We start from the raw sequence: 13,743 nt of genomic DNA, 5'->3' as shown, positions 1-13,743 counted from the left end.
CTTGTAATCATTGAGCTTTATTTCTATCTGCGAGCATGATGTGTTTTTAATATCAGTATGTACAATGTTTGCAATGAATGTAAATATGTGTGTAATATGTGTTGTGTGAATCCCCCGCAAGGAGTGACCGTGTTTCCCCATGGCTTCTTGCTATGTTCGATGTATGTATGGGAAAGCCGGTTGAATATTACGCACTTTACATTTTTTAGTAGACCGGGGGAAGCCGGTTAAATATTACGCACTTTACTTTTATATCTTAGTAGACTGGGGAAAGCCGGTTAAATATTACGCACTTTACTTTTTATATCTATAGTAGGTCGGGGTAAGCCGGTTGAATATTACATAGTAGGTCGGGGTAAGCCGGTTGATTATTATATATATTATTTTATTTTGGGGAATTCACTCATGTGCATATTATACTTGATTGTGCAGTCTTAGTAGTATGACTGGGTTACTATGATCTTGACTTAGGAAGAAATTCTAGGTTCATAATTGGATATGGTTATTATTCGGTGACTTCGGTCTACGAATAATGATTGGGCCTTTCGTGAACCTGTTGTGCGGGGTCAGATCATAGTAATCAAAATCTTATTATATTATAGACTTAGATGGTGGCATTGGGTTTTATGAGGTGTACGCATTCCACGATAATATCTTACGGTACCTGGATCCATGCTATCATTTAAAACTGGAGTTATTCCTAGCATCTTCTCTTCCATTTAGTGAGACGAGGTTGGGATAATATATGTTTAGGTTGTTTAATTCTCTTCTCGTAGATCCATTCGGAGGTGGATCTTTCACGAATATTACCACTATGGACGTAATATCTGGGGATTTGAATTGAAGCAATCTTCTGCTCAATGTTGCGTGTAAAAGATGTGTATCGTTTTTCTTTAGTAGAACTGTGATGCATGTTAGTGATTACTTGAATGTTATGGTGATAACTAGTGAGCCCCCTTTTGAGATGATGTGCTCACTTGTTCCAACTTCAGTTTCAGTTTTCAGAAGAGATGGTGCGCATGAAGATAATCGTTTCGTACTTTGAAACTTTAGCAGATTAAGAACGTTTATGGATCTTTTATATATATGTATTCCTTATTTATTTGTAAAGCAACACATTAATATAAACATATCATATGAGAGTTTTCATCTATTAAGTATCAGAGTGTTTTATTAGTTTTGTTTTATTTTATGCGATTATGTTCCTTAAGTTCGAAGATCAAGAATTATGTTACTTCAGGTTTAGGCTATATTATAATTTGCTAAGAAGGTTTAGTATTTGGGGCGTGTCAAGTTAGTATCAGAGCTCACAATTAGATATTACATGGGAAAAATAGATGATAGCTAGTAACAGTTAGTGAGTTAGATTAGTTTAGAAATGGATTAGACTGTGAGATAAATCTTAATCACTAAAAGCTATCAAGAACTAAAAGATTATTGGGTGATTGATTTGTTTTTTTTCTTGTTGTGTGTATATTTTATGAAGTAAAAATTGTAGGTTGAACCAATTATATTATGCTTTAGAAGCTGACAGAGATTTAGAGAATGAGTAGTTTCTAGTTTTTTTCTACACGTAGTCAATCCAAGACTGGAAAATTAGTGAGGTTAATTATTCTATTAGATCAAAATCACTTTGAAACTTATTGAGTAGCTTTAAATATATCTAGAACCATTAAGCTATTGTAGTAGAAAGTTGGTGGGAGTAACATAAATTTCTCTATTTGTTAACATTTCAATTAGTTTAACCTAAAGCCACAAATTATAGTTGTAGAAAACCATATAGGTTTGTGTTTCATTTATTATTGCTTCGAACTCTTGAAATGAGTTATCTTTTCGCGCTATCGTAAGTATGAGCAGTACTTACAATTAGTCGAGTGATAGTTTTTCTCTATAAGGTGGGGAGTTTTGAAGACTAGAAGTATGGATTGATTTTCAAGGACAAAATATATAAGGTGGGGAGAATGTAAGGACCCTCAAGCTCGTCAACGCTATTTGACCAGTCAAGAGATCATCAAGAGACGTTTTAGCCGCTAATAACTCGATCTAGTTTAACACGAACGTTAATTAATAGAAATTAATCTAAAAATGATGTATATCTGAAGCAAGTATCAATATATAGATCTCGAAAAGTTATGCGAAATAGACTACTCGAACGTGTCATACGGATACCGTACGAATAAGATATCATCAGGTTAGTATGATGGGAAAATTAGTCATCTTTCTTTAAACCGTATGACAGCCCTTATCGTTTGGACAGGTGCCTTTAGCATTTTCTGGTCGGCCTTATGAAGACCAAGTCGAGAAGATTTTCTTCTTATCTTTTCTTCTTCTTTCTTTCTTTTTTTTTCTTCTTCTCTCCTTCTCTCTTCTGTTCTTGCCGCTGATGAGAATTTGTGAAACAAAATTCGAGTCTTTTGAGTTCATTATAAGAGGGGAAATATCAAGGATTGATAGAGAGTGTTGGTGTTGATTCAGTTCTTGCATTCCGAGTTCTTAGAAAAGGTAACCAGTGTTTGAATTCAGAGTTTCTATTTTGATTGATTCTTCTTTATGAATTTGGTATGTAATTCGATAGTCCTTAGATGGGTTTGTCTTAATTTAGTTGAAGATGGTTAATTAGGGTTTAAATTTAGTTTCTTAGTAACCAAATTATAAATTAGGGTTTCTGAGATTTGTTGAAGACATGATTAGTGATGATTAAGGAGAAACTAAAGGATGGGTATTGGAGGTTATGATGTGAACATGAAAAATATGGTATCAATTTGAAGATTTGACTCAAATAAGAACACTAGTTGAGAAACAGAAAGTTAGGGTTTGGGAAGTAAATGAACTGGAGTTTCATAAGAGTTTCAAAGAAGAATTGGAAGACGAAGATTGATTGGGTTGTTATGGTTGTTGATGAAGTTGAAAATTGAAATGGGTATGAAATAGATATGTGGTTGAGATTATTGCATGAGTTACAATGATATAGGGAATGGTTGAAGTCCTTTAGATGAATCTTGTTTAGGTTGTTAGCAAATCTGTGGTTGTGTCTTGGCTTGAAGCTGTAAAGGGGATTGGATCTAGTTCAGCTGATCAGGTGGTGCAGGTTGTGTTAGGCTGGTGCAACTATAGTCTGGTGATGATGACAATTAGATGTATGCATAGGATTGGTGATTGTATTGAGTTGCAGTTGAAGTTATTGAACTTTCAGGAGCTCGTGTTGGTGGTGTTCTAATGGTGAATAATCCGAACTGAAGTTGTTGTGTCAATAGAAGTGTCGAAATGAGGAGTAGTTAGAATCAAATGCAAGAGGGAGACCAAGAGTTATATCTGAAGTTGCAGGTGTAGTGAACTGATCAAATGGTGGAGTTTGAGTATATGATTCTGTGTAAGAGATTGAAATGGAGAACAACTACAGGTAGTTGTAATGCTTGATGAGTGGTAGCTAAAGATGAAGTTATGTTGATGAAACTGGAATTAGAGTCTGGCGATGAAGAATTGGGGTGAACTGGTTAAGTTATACAGATGCCGATGAACTGCAGGGGATATCAATGGTTGGTGGAAGTGGAGAATGAAATATTTGATGGTAGTATTGTAGCTGTTCTTGATTGTTACGGGACATGGAGGTTATTTTGAATACAAATAGAGATCAGGGAGGAAGACATTGGTTTTATTCACGGTGGTAGCGTTTTGGTGAAGCCGACAGACTTTGTAAAAGAGGAAATGATGTTATAGTTGAGCCCTGATGTGTTTATGTAAAAATGTAAACGAAGAATGTGTTGAACTTGACCTGAGTTGCAGGTTGGAAGTTAGATTAGTAAGTTAGTGATTGTTGCATTTGTGTTTTGGATTGTGTCGTGTGTTGTTGTTGCACCATGATGGTGCAACAGACCCTTTGGCCGACCAAAGGCTTTGGCCTATGCAATGGCCGTTAGTCAGCCCAGACGTCAGCTCAGCTGACTCAGTGTATCTGACTGAGTTGAATTGGTCAACTCAGAACAGACTCATGGACCTGGACCAATTGACCATTGATTTGAATTTGACTGGACTTAGACGTTGACCATCAGTTGACCCGTGACCGTCAGTTTGACCGTTAGTTGACTCAGATGAACTGAACCTTGGTTTAACATGCCGGTTTGTTGGGCTTGGACTTAGAGCCATATTTTCCGTTGAACATGAATTGGACCCTTATGGTCCAAATTGACCTTTGTTTCCTTCTACAAGGTTGTATATATTCTTGAGACATATCTAATGGACTATAGATCCAATCTAATGGAATTAGTAAACCTTTAGATATGGTAAATATATATAATGGAAAGGTGTAGTGTCATAAATGGGCCTCGTATGAGTCTTTTGGCTAATTCTTAGAATGCTTGTGTGATTAACAGTCAGTCTTCTTTAACAACGATGGATCTACAGGATGAATCGGTGAATTGAGGATCTCGAGGTAGGCATGGCTTGTCATCAATTTAGGTGGGAACTCTATAACCTTCTTGTAATCATTAAGATTTGTTTCTATATGCGAGCATGATGTGTTTTTAATATCAGTATGTACAATGTTTGCAATGAATGTAAATATGTGTGTAATATGTGTTGTGTGAATCCCCCGTAAGGAGTGACCGTGTTTCCCCACGGCTTCTTGTTATGTTCTATGTAGGCCGGGGAAAGCCGGTTGAATATTACACACTTTACATTTTTTAGTAGACCGGGGGAAGCCGGTTTAATATTACGCACTTTACTTTTATATCTTAGTAGACCGAGGAAAGCCGGTTAAATATTACGCACTTTACTTTTTATATCTATAATAGGTCGGGATAATCCGGTTGAATATTACATAGTAGGTCGGGGTAAGCCGGTTGATTATTATATATATTATTTTATTTTGGGGAATTCACTCATGTGCATATTATACTTGATTGTGCATTCTTAGTAGTATGACTGGGTTACTATGATCTTGAATTAGGAAGAAATTCTAGGTTCATGATTTGATATGGTTATTATTCGGTGACTTCGGTCTACGAATAATGATTGGGCCTTTCGTAAACCTGTTGTGCGGGGTCAGATCATAGTAATCAAAATCTTATTATATTATAGACTTAGATGGTGGCATTGGGTTTTATGAGGTGTATGCATTCCACGATAATATCTTACGGTACCTGGATCCATGTTATCATTTGAGACTGGAGTTATCCCTAGCATCTTCTCCTCCATTGAGTGAGATGATGTTGGGATAACATATGTTTAGGTTGTTTAATTATCTTCTCGTAGATCCATCCGGAGGTGGGTCTTTCACGGATATGACCACTATGGACGTAATATCTGGGGATTTGAATTGAAGCAATCTTCTGCTCTATGTTGCGTGTAAAAGATGTTTATCCTTTTTCTTTAGTAGAACTATGATGCATGTTAGTGATTACTTGAACGTTATGGTGATAACCACTGAGCGCCCCTTTGGGATGATGTGCTCACTTGTTCCCACTTCAGTTTCAGTTTTCAGAAGAGATGGCGCGCATGAAGATAATCGTTTCATATTTTGAAACTTTAGCAGATTAAGAATTTTTATGGATCTTTTATATATATGTATTCCTTATTTATTTTTAAAACAACACATTAATATAAACGTATCATATGAGAGTTTTCATCTATTAAGTATCAGAGTGTTTTATTAGTTCTGTTTTATTTTATGCGATTATGTTCCTTAAGTTCGAAGATCAAGAATTCTGTTACTTCAGGTTTAGGCTATATTATAATTAGCTAAGCAGGTTTAATATTTGGGGAGTGTCATTAATGCACCACAGTGATGCCAATACGGGGCTTCAAGTAGAGCACCGAAGTGTAGGGTATAGGCAGCGGTTCTTTTAGGGCGAAGGCAAATTGGCGCAATACATGGATCTATGTTGTACCATCTCATCAACAAGATTGGCAGGTTGCAACGCCAATGGACTCACAAAAACCAAATGATTATATTGTGAAGGTGACTTTTAGAGCACTGCTCGGTCGAACTCGCATGCGTTGTTATCTCAAGCATGTTTGTCAATGTTAGTGATCAAAACTTTAAGTCTTGATTTCTAGCCTATTTATAGATGTCTCGGACTAGGACATAGTTTGTGTAGTTGAGCTTAGACTTCACGGCGTTTATCACTTGAAGATGAAGAACTACTAAGGAGAGCTTGTGGAACTTCATTGACAAAAGGTATGTGGAGAATTAAACTCATCTATCACTTGGAAAGTCTATTTCTACTCTATCTCCTATATTGAGACATAAGTCCTATTACGATATAGTTTTCTATATACACATTTGAGATTTCGAGCTGAGTATATCTCTCTTACATATTTCTCGAAATATGTGTTAGTAAGCTTTCGCTTCTTCCAAGTTCATCTTACATCATGAGAAAATTGCCGAGTAACATTTTACATGGTTTGTGATACAATCATTTGGTGTAAGACTTGGAATGTTTCGATAATGATTATTTCAATATCTTGAAAATTGTTTTGATGCTAATAATGTGTGAAAACAGCTATTGTCATTATAGAAGAATGTTTCAATGATTGAAATAAAGAATTAGAATCATGTAACCTTCTTTGGATATAAGCATAGAGTGTGTTCGCACATTTGTGTATAAGTCCAAAACCGGGAACCTAAAGTATGCATACTTGTGTGTATACAAAATGGTAGAAGGAGACTGGATAAGTATGCGTACCCGTAGGCATATTGACAGAAGTTCACGTCCGTGAATTTCTGTTGATGTTGGAATTACAAAACCAACTCATTTAGTTACCTAAGTACGCGTACTTGTTCGCGTACTGGCGGAAAGTTCACTTCGGTGAATTTCTGCTGAGTTTTGAGAAACCAAACTCAAAAAACCGGTCACTTAAGTACGCGTACTTAAGTAGTTACCTACTAAAATCGTTGGTGTACATGAACTTAAACATTTATCAATAAGGAATGCAATCTTTGCAAACCGTGGCGCTAATGTTCATGTATTGATTCGAGTGAATCAAACCGATCTTGCTTCAATTGTGTTCTTGTATAAATCCATGAGAATATAACAATTGAACAACTCTTTAACTAGTTTCATTTGAGTCATTTGAACTAGTTATGGTTAAGATGAATAAAGTTGATATGAGAGTAATCATATGGCTAACCTCGGTTAACTATTTGTGAACCAACATGGTGTACATGTTTGGGTATGGTTACATAAACCTAAATGAGGGTACATTTCATTTGTGCGTAACAAGCTAAGTTCGATCTAACGGTTGAAAGATATTAGCTTGGTTGAATCAGGTTTTTCATCTAACGGTGAATATTGAATGCTTTGTTACCAAGGTAACTTGGATTGCCAACCCTGATTTGAAAACTATATAAAGGAGAACTCTAACAACTGGGAAACCTAATCCCCAGACCTCATGTGTGTTACTAGTTGCATAACTAGAGTCGATTCTCCTTTAATCTTAGGTTTCTTCTCGAGACCATGTAGGTTAACGACTTGAAGACTTCATTGGGATTGTGAAGCCAGACCCAACTATTCTCTTTGTAGTTGCGTGATCTGATCTTGCTGTTTCTATCGTCATTGAGTGCAATTGTAAAATTGGCTTGAGATTTATATCTCCGATAGGCAAAATAGAAAAGTAGTCACAAACACATTCGTCTCATCGTTTGTGATTCCACAATAACTTGTTTCGCTAGTCGATTAAGTTTATTGTGAGGTGATTGATAATACTAGGTTGTTCTTTGGGAATATAAATCCGGTTTATCAATTGGTTCCTGTTCACCTTGATTTATCAAAAGACGGAACAAAAAACTCTTGGGTATTTCCGTAGGAGACAGATTTATTCAATCTTATAGACTTTTCTGTGTGAGACATATTTATTTATCAAGTCTTCGACTTTGGTCGTAGCAACTCCTAGTTGTGGGTGAGATCAGCAAAGGGAATCAAGTGCGTAGTATCCTGCTGGGATCAGAGACGTAAGGAGCGCAACTGTAACACCACTAAAAATCTCTACTCGCATCTGAAACGGAACTCAACCCATTTTAGTGGAAAGCTAGGACTGTATAAAGCACGTGTGCGATCCTAGTGTAGGGTGTGTATATCCCTGATGAATGCCTTAATCCGATATGAGTGGTTTCTTCTTTTAATAACTATGTTGTCCATTAGAAATATTAGGATGTTTGTTTAGCAAAGGCAATGAAGATCTCTAGAAACACTGAGCATGGTTAACACGTGTTTAAGAGAGATTAAAGAATGTTTCTCTTTTTCTTTTTGTTTTTCTTTCTCTTTTTCTTCAAAACCCAAATGCTAGCCTTTCTTTCTGTCATCCACTTTCTCGTTTATTCCGTTCGCTTTACTGAGACCAAAGGAAGGAAAATTTGATTCTTGCTTTGAGATTTTGCTGATCCATTCTTGGAACACCGGTTACAATTGAGATAGGGGGTTTTCCATTCTTTTTATGTACAATTTCAATTGTGCCTTTTAATCAGTATTTGAGTGGGGGTTTCTTTCTCTTCAATTTTTATTTCAAAATGCTGTAAATAGATTTGAAATCTTGTTTATTCCTTGTGTTTAATCCCTGCAATTTCTACATTATGATACTGCATGTTGTTCTTAGGTAAGAATTTGAACATTGAAGAGTTTGATATGTTTTTATTTTGCACAAGTGCTGAATTTTTGATGAGATATTAAGCGAAAAATGATTTTCATAATGGCCTTTAACTTATTTGATAAAATGTTTAAATGGAGTTCCGCTCATAGTTTATGAAAACCAATTTTGGTATGTACAATAGCTTGATTTCTTTCCATGTCTAATCCCTGAACCTTTTAGTTTCACCAAACCGGTAGTAAGAGTCAACCGATTTTACTCACAATTTTTGGGTTTAAACTATCAATGCATACCCTGTTTGCTAAAATGACCCAATGAGCTAGTCTTCGAAATGAGTCCATGAACAAATCTGTTTTGCCTTCCTGATTTAAACCTTGATCTGATGTTGGTCGACCATAAAAGCTTTGCAACTAAAATGTTACTTACAATCTTAGTCTTTGTCTTTTTTACCTGTTTTATATTACAAAATTTTCCTTTGAACTTCTTTGTTTTATGATTACTTTGTATTAAATAAGAAATGAATCTTAATTGGTTTTGCAAGTTGTCATCTTTTCGCTAGTAATTGTGCTGAAAGAAACAATGGCTTACTAATGGAGTTTCAATTTTTGTTTTGATGTTTTATGCATGCATTTAGTTAGCACCTGACCAACACCTATCTTAATGTTTTTCTTTTTATAAGAAAATTCTTAAAATGCATCGAACTAGTGCTACTGTTTCTAGTTTATGGTTTGATGATTACATTTTTTCTCAAAAATTCAATATGATGCTACTACCCCACTTATGCTCTTTATATGTTTGATATGGTTGGTCTTTTTTTTCATTTTACAATCTCATGTTTGATTTCTACGTATCAAACTTAACATTTTGGCATAAAGGAAATGAAACCATACCAATCGCTTTCTGCTTAGTATTTTTGGCATGAGTGATTTCGGTAAAACCATAAACCATCTGTTCAGTTTTATTTGTTTGGCCCTTCATGTTAATGTTGTGTCACCGTTATTGATTTTGATATTCATTTTACAATTTGGACATTTACCGGGTTACCACTTCTTTATAAAATGATGGATTGGGTTAACGAGATTTGATTTCAGAGTTTTGCTTTCGCCTTGGAGTTTTACTGAGACTTTCGGTAAGCGATTTGTTAAGCTTGTTTAAAGATTTTTAGAAGGCTACATGTGAGTTTGTTAGGCCCATAGGGGCATCCCATAAATATGGCTATCCGTGGAAGACAGTCCGGGACGGTGGCTGATATCCTGACTATCCTAACATTAGAGACTGGTCCTCACAAGTAGTATATGTGAATTTCTTCACTATCGATTGAAAAATATTTTCATTTCAATTGTTTCAATTTGGACATGCCCATTTCTTTAGCTTGACTTATATGTTTATTTTTTTACATTGGCGCATTATTTCGTGACCCCTACGAATGTGGCTCACTCCATTTTGGTTTTGTTTTCCACAGAGTACGAGGCGATGGTGAGGCAGTAAGTTTGGGAAGAGCTTACGGCTGGGCGCCTGAGCAAAATGTTGGTATTTTTGCTTGTTTATAATGTGTATATCACGGGGTTATCTGGATAGTTTATTTTGCTGTTATCCCATGTTATTTTGATGTGTTTCGCTGTTGTATATATGATGGGATCTAGTAGAAAGTATTTGGTTATGCCGACGTCGAACAGTCTGCATTATTTTGGGTCTACTGCATGTAAATCCTTTCTTGATGTCATTTCAAAAAAGTGTTGGCATGTCTTCCATTATGTAATGTTAACTCTCAGATTTCAGTTCTTTTCTACTACTATGCTTTCAAACTTAAGTATCAATTTGGAACTTGGGTAATCCATGTTTGAACTGTTTTTTGGACTATGATAGTGTAGACATTAAACAAGGCGTGTTTACTTTCGGTTAGGAACCATTCTCATGTTCATTTTCCAGTTAGTTCAAAACAATATTTCATTTATCTTTTTGTAAAATGATGTCTTGAAACTTACTGCAAGGGTAATGGATATTAATAAATGTTTAAATTAATGGCTTTATGTTATGAGACGTGGCTTTGGTGTTATTGATCAGGAGATTTATATATACTCTCTTTAATTTATTTTAAAGACCATGTGAATTTAAATTTAAAATTCCTTGTTCTATCCATTTTGAATCCAGAAATCGTGAAATGATTTTCTCCCATACCGGAACTGCGTCAAATGATTATTTTCATTCTTTGTTCTCATTTTTGCCAATGATCTTGTATCCATTTCTGCTTCATACTTGAAATGAATATAATTTTTTTTGGTTTGGTATGTTTTTATTTATCTTTCGAGTGACGTATTGGGGATTTAGCCTTGCTGAATGGGTTGAAACCCAATCCATTTAGAAGGGAAATTTTCCCGTCCGTTATAGCAACTGTATCTTGAATCAGTGTGAGATTGATTAGGGTTCAACTACAGTTCAGTCCGAAGTTAATTGGTAATAGGCTAGAGTCTGTAGCGGCTTAATACAGTGTGGTGTTCAATCTGGACTAGGTCCCGGGATTCTTCTGCATTTGCGGTTTCCTCGTTAATAAAATTCTGGTGTCTGTGTTATTTCTTTTTCGCATTATATTTTGTTATATAATTGAAAATCACAGGTTGTGCGTTAAGATCAATCAATTAGAATATCCAACCTTTGGTTGTTGATTTACATTGATTGACACTTGAACATTGGTCATTGGTACCATTCAAGTAACTCCTCTTATATTCAATCGGGCTCGCAAATTTCTATTTGTTGATTGCGGATTGAATTAAAAGTTAGATATATTAAGTTCTTTGATATACTTTACTCTAGATTGAGTCTGACTGTCTAGTTGATTCTCTAGAAAGTATATTGGAGTAAGTCCTCTCATATTGACAAACGAATTGTTGGGTGTGGTTGTTAAACCCCCCATTTTCAATTGGTATCAGAGCAGGCAAACACATTAAAAACCTTATAAGTTTGTGTTTGTAACGATCTGATATGGACAAAAGTGCTATCTCAATAAATGCACCACAAGATCCAGGGATTTCTGAATTCTCTTCCATGACTGATTTGATTAAATCTATAGAATAAATTCTATTTAAACCTCCTCCAGGTTTAAAATCCCTTGAAGTGTTTTCAGAGCTTGAAAAGAAACTAGAAAGCTTATCTCTTGAAGTTGAGTTATACCTTCAGAAAGAACAAGAATCTCTTGATAAGCTAAATCTAGTCATGATGAATAGTATTCATGTTGAGGTTGACATTGATTTACTAATAAGTGAGAGCAATGCTCCTCCTCTGTGTAATCCAACTAGTTGTAGCAAACTAAACGGTTTACACGAAGAGTTTAAGTCTAAGTCTTCCGACTGTACCACCTCTAAGCATGAATCAATTCATTGGTCAATTCCTGATACATCTTACCAAGATAATAGTATTTCCCCTTCTTATGAAGAAATTAGGATGTCTCTCTTTATCAAAAGAGTTTCCCTATGCGATACTGAAAATTACTGCAGAAAATGTTTCTTATAAGGTGTAAAATAAGAAATAAGAAACGCACTTTTTCTTGTGCTCTCTGGAAGTTCTTTGAAAAACTTATAAAAAAAGTTCATTGGGTTTCTCTCAATACTGCAAGATGTAAGAGTAGTTGGAAAGAAACTCTTTCTTGGTGTCATGGTGAGCAAGACATTGTTCACCTCAACACAACTTGATTGTGTTGGAAATGCATCCTCACCAAGAAATGCCCTGCTATATATACGGTGAGGGAAGCACAAGAATTTGGGCGCACATATTATGTTCGGTAAGGCTGTAGAATTCGATTGGATTCTTCTAAAAAGGTATGTCTATAAACTTGAGAAATATTTGTGTTTTTATTTTCTTAGAGTACTTATAATGATCCATGTACCTTTCTTATCGTTCATTTCTACCTAACTTGATCTATGCTTAAGGTTCTTAAGTGTTTAGTTTTGAAAATAGTAGTTCGGGATGTTTGGACTTCATGGTACACATACCAGGTATGCATAACATAGTTTAAAATCAATATCCAAGGGTTTTAGTACGCATGCCCGTTTGCATACTGCCCCAGGTCATGAAAATTCGTTTGCAAACCCGTATGCACACTTGCCTGTAGACGTCGATATTCGGTAAACTTGTTTTGGTCGAATCTTCCTCGTCCGAACTCGAAATTACCTCATTCTTTTTGCGTTCTCTTTCTATTTGAATTCTCTTCAAATTGGAGATGATAATTACTGAATTTGGATGAGTTAAGATTGGTATTTGTCCTGTCTCTTGTTTTTTAGTGTTTTGCTCCGTTTCCTCGCACTTGTTCCACTTCTCTTGGACTTGGGCACTTGGATTCATGGAGTACTACTCTTCTAAGCTCATTTGTAGATTTTACAAGAATGTTGTTGGTGAATCACAAATAAGGAAGTTCAATAATGGGCTATGGGATTCTTGAATGTTCACAATCATTTTATGTGAACTGTGGTGCATGGTCGTTAATGACTTTGTATGTTCTTCTTTGTTAAGAAAATCTTTTTATAAGCCTTTGGAAGCTATTATTGGTATAATCCGGGCGAAAAAGATTGATTCTACCCTCTAAGGACAAATCATCTTATATGTGAATTACGAGTTTTTCTTGATGCCTAGGAAACTTCTTATGAGAACTTATTCTTGTTTTTGAGAAGGATTACTAGAGTTAGGAATAGCAACTATTGTGATTACACATAGCTATTTCCAACGTTTTCATTTTCAATGTTTTAAGATTTATTTTTTAAATTCTAAGTTATTTGGAAGATGATTTTTGCAATTCTAATCTTTATAATTTTATATATTGCAAATTGTTATGGGATATGTTGTTTACGTCCGTGAACCTGTGACTGTCCCATACTTGTTTAAAAGTTATCTCTATTATGTCGTTATGAAAGTATTGATAAAAGATAGTATGCACTTTTTACTTACAAAAGTTAAAGCCATTTATGTCATTAATTGATTAAAGAAAGGATAAAACTTTTGTTTAAAAGGATTATGTCTATTGTATGTCATTGTCCAAATAGTGATGGAAAATAGAATGAATCCTTGTGTATTCCGCAGTATTGGTCGATCTCCGATCCACATTTTTATGCACATATTGTGTTGCTCTGTAAGTTTTTTATGTCGAGCATGGCCAATTGAGTTGATCACCTTCTT

The 13,743-nt window shown here is 35.2% G+C and overlaps 1 long non-coding RNA gene across 1 annotated transcript; it reads left to right on the top strand.

The window, feature by feature from the left end:
• Positions 1–8,273: 8,273 nt before the first annotated feature.
• Positions 8,274–10,602, top strand: LOC113331536. The gene is made up of 2 exons (XR_003351008.1): positions 8,274–9,709; positions 10,043–10,602. It is a non-coding gene; the product is annotated as an uncharacterized LOC113331536 (long non-coding RNA).
• The last annotated feature ends 3,141 nt before the right edge of the window (positions 10,603–13,743 follow it).

Source organism: Papaver somniferum, unplaced genomic scaffold, assembly GCF_003573695.1.
Source record: "Papaver somniferum cultivar HN1 unplaced genomic scaffold, ASM357369v1 unplaced-scaffold_125, whole genome shotgun sequence".
NCBI classification, from domain to species: domain Eukaryota; kingdom Viridiplantae; phylum Streptophyta; class Magnoliopsida; order Ranunculales; family Papaveraceae; genus Papaver; species Papaver somniferum.
The sequence above is the reverse complement of the archived record's forward strand: the minus strand, read 5'-3'. Positions and strand labels throughout refer to the sequence as shown.